This window comes from Oncorhynchus nerka, linkage group LG9a, assembly GCF_034236695.1.
Source record: "Oncorhynchus nerka isolate Pitt River linkage group LG9a, Oner_Uvic_2.0, whole genome shotgun sequence".
Lineage (NCBI taxonomy): Eukaryota > Metazoa > Chordata > Actinopteri > Salmoniformes > Salmonidae > Oncorhynchus > Oncorhynchus nerka.
Genome location: NC_088404.1, coordinates 59740632 through 59748349, shown reverse-complemented (window position 1 = coordinate 59748349; position 7718 = coordinate 59740632). Strand labels below are relative to the sequence as shown.

At 37.3% G+C, this 7718-nt stretch overlaps 1 long non-coding RNA gene across 1 annotated transcript; it reads right to left on the bottom strand.

The window, feature by feature from the left end:
* Positions 1-715: 715 nt before the first annotated feature.
* Positions 716-2885, bottom strand: LOC135573308 (uncharacterized). Its single transcript, XR_010464649.1, has 3 exons — positions 2597-2885; positions 1891-1962; positions 716-1771 (listed from the first exon to the last, which is right to left on the bottom strand). It is a non-coding gene; the product is annotated as an uncharacterized LOC135573308 (long non-coding RNA).
* Between the last annotated feature and the right edge of the window lie 4833 nt (positions 2886-7718).

Genomic DNA, 7718 nt, shown 5'->3' with positions numbered 1-7718 from the left:
GAAGGAAAAGCAGACAAGTGCTCAGAAAATGTGACTCACCACCCAGCTTTGGTCTTATGTAGAAACATTTGAATTATCTTTTTTTTTTTTACATTGGATAAAAGTAGAGACTCATAGCTACAAAATGGTATATCATACACTGCATTTTTGAGGAACAGTGGGAAAGTGATTTTACTTTAAAAGTTGATCATTGTAAACTCACTTTTCAGAAAAGGGCCTTTAATTGTTTTGGTACCTACTAGAGAGCTCTACTTTGTCCACACCCATTCAGCATTGTTCACACCCTCTTAAGCCAGCCCCACCCATCTCTTTAAGGATTCACATGTGAGGTCATGTGCTAAGTGTAGTGAGTAGTGTAGTAAAGATTAAGACTAAAGTGGTAGTTGCCTACAATAGGGAAACATTCCAGGTAAACAGAAAGTGTCCAGATAAAAATATTTCTAAAATAAATGGCACTTACCCAGATACACTTGTCTAAATTGATGGGTCATGTGAAAATACTTTAACCCATATCAGTGGTGGAAAAATTACTCAATTGTCATACTTGAGTAAATGTATAAATCATTTCAAATTCCTTATATTAAACCAGATGGCACAATTGTATTTTTTTTTTTTTTAAATAGCCAGGGGTACAATGTACTTAAGTATCAAAAGTAAAAATATAAACCACTTCAACTTCCTTTAATATTAAGCAAACCAGACAGCACAATTGTATTTTAAATTTTTATTGATTGATAGCCAGGGGCACACTCCAACACTCAGACATAATTTACAAAGGAAGCAATTGTGTTTAGTGAGTCTGCCAGATCAAAGGCAGTATGGATGACCAGGGATGTTCTCTTGATAAGTGTTTGAATTGGACAATTTTCCTGTCAAACTGTAACAAGTACTTTTGGGTGTCAAGGAAAATGTATGGAGTTAAAAGTACATTATTTTCTTACGAGTGAAGTGAAGGTTGCCACAGATAGTAATGTACAGATACTACTAGTACATTTAAAGTATTTTTACTTAAGTACTTTATATCACTGCCCAAATGCCTTCACACCAGTACAGTACCATACTTTATATACTGTTACACATGCACTTATCACAGAGTATTCCATAAGTGAGGTGCACATGTACAGTACATAAACAGATGCATGCTCCATTTATTTAAGTGGTGGACGCGGTCACATGATATTGTTGTGGTATGTCACAATATCATGTTATGACCACACATATCTATATATCAATATTTTGCTATGTCTTGCTAAGTGGATGGTCTCTACAGAAGGTGTAAACGGTCCAGCCAAATGGTTACTTGGATAGTAGCAATATCTGATAGTGTCAATATGAATAAAATATACAGTATGTACAAGAACAATAATGATATCCGTGATAGACAAGGTATGTATGTATGTATACAATCAGGGGTAAAGTGGCTGAGCAGCAGGACAAAAGAAATGGTGTGTTAGGAGAGAGTCGTGAATCGGGGCACTGCAGATAGTGCTGATGACTGGTCCGTATAGCCACGCATGAACAAGAAATCTATATTCGGAGAGCCTGTTTCTGTCCTGCCCTTGACTTTGGTGCAGGGCATGTGATATCCATAGCTTCTTCATCGCAAAACTCCCTGATCTTGGACAAAAAGATAGTTTGTCTAGCTGTGTCCAGTCCAGGTGCTGCTTTTACAGGCAGAGAGGAAGGATGTCAGCGTTGTGCAGCAGCTGAAACCTGGTCCCGACAGACCGAATGCTTCTTAGCGACAACACCAGGCTCCAGAGCATCGACGCTGTAAAACAGGGAACAACAACACAAAGTCAGAAGACATTACAAACCTGCATAACATCAATTCACCTCCCAAGTTTAGATTAAAAAAGAACCTCATGCAATGCAATACATGTTTTTCACCTGAAGTGCTTGATCTGTGGCAGCTCTCTTTTTGATGGTGGATTAGAGTCAGGCGTGTTCTACTGATTCATGCTGAAAGACAAATTCCAGATATAAACATTTTAGCATTATTATACAATAGATGCGAAATGGCATTCTGAGATAACATCACCACACACAGTTCATACAGGTAATCTTAGCTACTGTAGCTAGCCAGCCATCTAACATCAGCTGGCTAGCTAACAGCAAGCTTTAACTAGCAGTACAAACCGATTGTCATAGCTAGCTAAAGTCAACCAAATAGGTTCAATGTTATCTAGCTAACATTAAGCTATAACTAGCAATGCAAAATGGCATTCTGAGAGAACATCACTAACATTACACACAATTCATACACATAAATTAATGTTAGCTAGCAAGCCAGCCATCTAACCTCAGCTAACGTTAACTAGCCAACAGCAAGCTTTAACTTGGGGTCTTTTGTTTAGACAGGTCACGTTAACGGTAGCTAAAGGAACTATAATCCCAATCCATAGAGTAACGTTACTAGCATTACAAACCGATTGTCATAGCTAGCTAAAGTTAACCACATAACGTTAGGTTCATTGTTAGTTAGCAAGCCAGCGATCAAACTCCAGCTGACTTGCTAACAGCGAGCTTTAGCTTGCAATGAAAACAACTTTCTGACCAAATTAGAAATGTATAATATCTGCAGCTAGATTCTTACCTGTATACATGGATGAACGCTTCACGGCAGACTGCAACCTCTTTTATCAGACATCCTGTGTTTCCGTTTAGTTTGCACAGCTTGTTTGGCCCGTTGTGTTCCACTGATTTCAAAACGTGTTATGCAATGAGAGTCAGCATTGCATAGCACGATCGTCGTCCAGAATGTAGTCTATCACAACTTTTTCCCACTGTCCATTGTCGATAGTGCCTGATAAATTCAGGGCAGCAATACCATTGAGAGCAGTAGCAACATGGTTGCATTTCTCCATGGCTAAAATAACCTTTAGGAAAAAAAAACTGCAGGTCAAGCAGCTCAAAAAATAAATGTTTACATTCAAAAAGGCTCTCCTGTGAAGTCTTGACTTGCGACATACTGAATCGGTTCACATGTGAGAACTCCTTCAAGACTGTTGGAAAACCATTCCAGGTGAAGCTGGTTGAGAGATTGCCAAGAGTGTGCAAAGCTGTCAAGACAAAGGGTGGCTACTTTGAAGAATCTCAAATATAAAATATATTTTGATTTGGTTAAACACTGTTTTTTGGTTACTACATAATTCCATATGTGTTATTTCATAGTTTTGATGTCTTCACTACTTATGTAGAAAATAGTACAAATACAGAACCCCTTGAATGACTGGGTGTGTCCAAACTTTTGACTGGTACTGTAAATCAGATCAAGCCTGAACTATGCGATATAGGAGTTAGTTTCCAACAAGTCAAAATTCAACATAGTTTAACGCAGAAAATGTGGTAATTGACTACAATGAACATAATCCATTGTGTGTCTGTTTAAACTTGTCTAGTCTGTGTGGCGCAATGTTGCTTAACAAGCCTAAAAATACATGATGTAATGTCGTGTTCATATTGGTAGTTTGAAGTGACTCATCCTATTTATTTGCATATCCGATTAGAATCTGTTATTTTTCCTGCAGTCTGAACAGCCAAAAAGCACATGGAACCAGATATTCCAAGCCATAATTCAAATTACCTTCATAGTGGTGCTGGAAAAATGTATATTTCAGGGGATGCAGCAGCACCCTCAGCACCCCTTCTTCCCGTTGCTATGCCACCACCAATCAGCCTACACCACTGCGTTACTATGACAACTAGTGTAGCCTTGTCAGCAAATGACTGCTGTCTGAACACACACATCGGATTTGGTCACTTGTAACTGTTTGGACAATCAGTAGTCCAAAATGGATATGAAAAACGGATTTGAGCATTACGGCCTTCAATTTGAACAAGGCTTAAGTGATTGATAATTGGGGTTCAGCAGTCATAAAAGTATTCCTTTGAACTACTAAAATTGTGATTTTTACTACACAGCATAGGCAGCAGCTCTATAGAGATGAGATGACGACTTGGAATTAAATAATAAAGTCATTAAATAAAACAAATATATATTTGGGGGAGGTTCTACTAAGCTATATGGAATTGTTTTAAGAAGTTCATACCAAGGATCATTTTGCTATTTGATTTTTAATATTAAGACCCATTGAAGTATCCAAAAATTATCTAAACAAAATTTGATAAAATGTTTCTGTCCTAATTGCTATTACCCCATACAAACATATTGAATTACAGATTCACTTCATGGAACAACAAATAGTCCCCCCCCCCCAAAAAAAAAAAGTTTGTTTGTTCTGAAGTGTATGTTCTATATCTTAGAGATATAAGAAAGATCAGGAAACATGTTTTTTTTAAAGTACTTAACCCATTATTTTTGGCATCAAACAGTCTCCATATATACAACATGGCCATTTAAAGTTTTCAACTGGTACCTGCGGACATTCAGACGATTCTTGCGAGGCCTGTGGGCATTATATTATTCTGTAGCCAAAACTCTTCGGACGCTACAGATAGAAGTTGGCAGATCGGCTGTATCAAGACACTTGTGGGGGTTGTAGAACAAAACAGAACACCATCGTGTTTATGGAGTCTCATCTTTCCATAAAGAGGTCATAATAGTGTGTTAGCCAAACTGTTAGGACGCTACAGATTTTGTGAGAAGACCAATTTTTGGGATATCTCATTGTCTGACAAACACTCCTCCAGCTCTGTCACCTTTCACCGCCGATGTGACATAGGGGGATGCAACAAGTGCGACATAGGCAGATGCGGTGGATTGAGACGCATCTAATGCAAAAAAAAAACAGATGAAACTGACAGGTTTTTATGGGGATTTTTTTAATGCTAATTCGATTTTCACAGGGGTGGAAATCGACCTTATGGCTTATGTACACTAGCACACAGTAAATTGCCATGTGCCACTTTGGCCACCCAGCGTGCTGGCAAAATATGTCCAGCATATAGAAGCAGTTCAATTAAGCATCAAGAATTCAGCATGGCAAGTTTGTATGAAGGTCTTTTTATTAACTTCTCTAGGGTAGGGGGCAGCATTGGGAATTTTGGATGAAAAGCGTGCCCAAATTAAACTGCCTGCTACTCAGCCATAAAAGCCAGAATATACATATAATTAGTATATTTGGATAGAAAACACTCTGACGTTTCTAAAACTGTTTGAGTGATGTCTGTGAGTATAACAGAACTCATATGACAGGCAAAAAAATCCAACCAGGAAGTGGGAAATCTGAGGTTTGTAGTTTTTCAACTCTTTTCCTATTGAAGACACAGTGTCTTTGGGGTCATATTGCACTTCCTGAGGCTTCCACTAGATGTCAACAGTCTTTAGAACCTTGTTTGAGGCTTCTACTGTGAAGTGGGGGCGAATGAGAGGGGAAGAAGTCAGAGGTCTTTCAGAGAGGCATGAGCTGACCACGTGCGTTCACGTGATAGTTAGCTTGCGTTCCATTGCAGTTCTACAGACAAAGGAACTCTCCGGTTGGAACATTATTGAAGATTTATGTTAAAAACATCCTAAAGATTGATTCTATATATGGTTTGACATGTTTCTACGGACTATAACGGAACTTTTTGACTTTTCGTCTGCACCTAGTGATCGTGCCTCATGAATTTTGATTACTGGGCTAAACGCACGAACAAAAAGGAGGTGGACTTTGTCGAACAAATCAAACATTTATTGTGGAACTGGGATTCCTGGGAGTGCATTCTGATGAAGATCATCAAAGGTAAGTGAATATTTATAGTGCTATTTATGACTTCTGTTGACTACACAACATGGCGGATATCTGTTTGAGTTGTTTTGGTCTCTGAGCGCTGTACTCAGACTATTGCATGGTGTGCTTTTTCCGTAAAGTTTTTTTGAAATCTGACACAATGGTTGCATTAAGGAGAAGTGGATCTAAAATTCCATGCATAACAGTTGTATCTTTTAGCAATGTTTATTATGAGTATTTCTGTAAATTGATTTCTGCAAAATCACTGGATGTTTTGGAACTACTGAACATAACGCGCCAATGTAAACTCAGATTTTTGGATATAAATATGAACTTTACCGAACAAAACATACATGTATTGTGTAATATGAAGTCCTATGAGGATCATCAAAGGTTAGTGATTCATTTTATCTCTATTTCTGCTTTTTGTGGCTCCTCTCTTTGGCTGGAAAAATGGCTGTGTTTTTCTGTGACTTGGCTCTGACCTAACAATCCCACATACCCTAGTGAAGTTAAATTGGTAAATAGTTTAATTCATTCTCTATTTCAGGAATTTATTCACAGGTAAATAATAATATGCTCTAAACTTCTCTGGTGACAAATTTGCTGCTCTTTTCCAATCGTCCACATCACTGGGAGATCCTGTTCAAGTATTTAAAATAAAATTAAAATAATAGTAACGATGTATTATTAGCTAGCTAGTTACAGTGCAGGCTAACTCAAATGAGTGACTAACATAGCTAGCTAGCTATCCAGCCAATTTGACATACAGTATATATTTTGTTGTATTTTTTATTTAACCTTTATTTAACTATTCAAGTCAGTTTAGAACAAATTCTTATTTTACAATGATGGCATACCCCGGCCAAACCTTCCCCTACCGGACAACGCTGGGCCAATTGGGCCCCACCCTCACTCTAGCTAGCGAAGTGAATTAAATATGACCAGCTCCCTAACTTCATATTAGCTACCTATCTTGATGTATTCATCATTGTAAAAAACAAACTCCAAATGCATTTGTAGGTAGGTAGCTAACAACAATGGAAGATGATGAAAGGATAGCAGCTCGTGTATAAATTCCTTGATATTTTACATTTCAGTAAGTCTCTTCAATGGGTAAAAGTAATGTATAGCAACCCCAGGTGAAAAATAGTAAATAGTGGCTACTTCTCAGTTTTGAACTCTGAAGAGGAGTAAAACAAGGGTGTCTGCTGTAATCATATCTATTTGTTATGGCCATCGAAATGCTTGGTATTAAAATCAGATCAAATAACATTAGAGGATTAGAAATCCAAGGCTTAAAAACTAAGGTGTCCATGTATGCCGATGACAGAAGTTTTATATTAAGTCCACAAGCTAGATCCCTGCAATGTATCATTGAAGATCTAGAATTTTTTTCTGGCCTCAAGACCAAAACCTAATTGTGATAAGCGTGCCTATTTATATAATGAATATGAATTGGGTGGGTTGAGATTATTAAATATAAAAGCACTAAACCTCTCTAAAAGCTTCACTTCTACAAAAGTTTTACTTGAACCCAAAATGGTTCTCCAGAAAAGCTCATCCATTGTCTCAATATTGCCTTTTTGCCTTTTGTGCAGATTGCCATGTGTCATTTTCGATTAATTGAAAATGAAACCCCTCAAAGTATCTCTCTTTTTCAAACAAGCATTTCAGAGCTGGTTACATTTTCATCCACAATAAAATATAATATTTGTTCTATGGTTGAACTCAAATGTGCTGGTTGATAAATGTTTGAAAATGATATTTTGTTTTTAAATTAAATTGGAATGGTAGAGCTGTCTTTCATGGAGTTATCGGTATTGCTGTTAAGGTTTCAAGAAAGACCAATAGTCTCATGCCAAGTGCTTCAAATCAGATTAAGTTGAGCTACAGCTTTAGAACTTCTCCACTTCTGAAAGGTTTGTGAATATTTATTAAGACTTTAAAGTAACAATTCATTTACAGGATCAAATCTATTGTGTTTCATTCAAATGTAATGTTATATAATACAATATACTGTACATCATACACACACAAAAA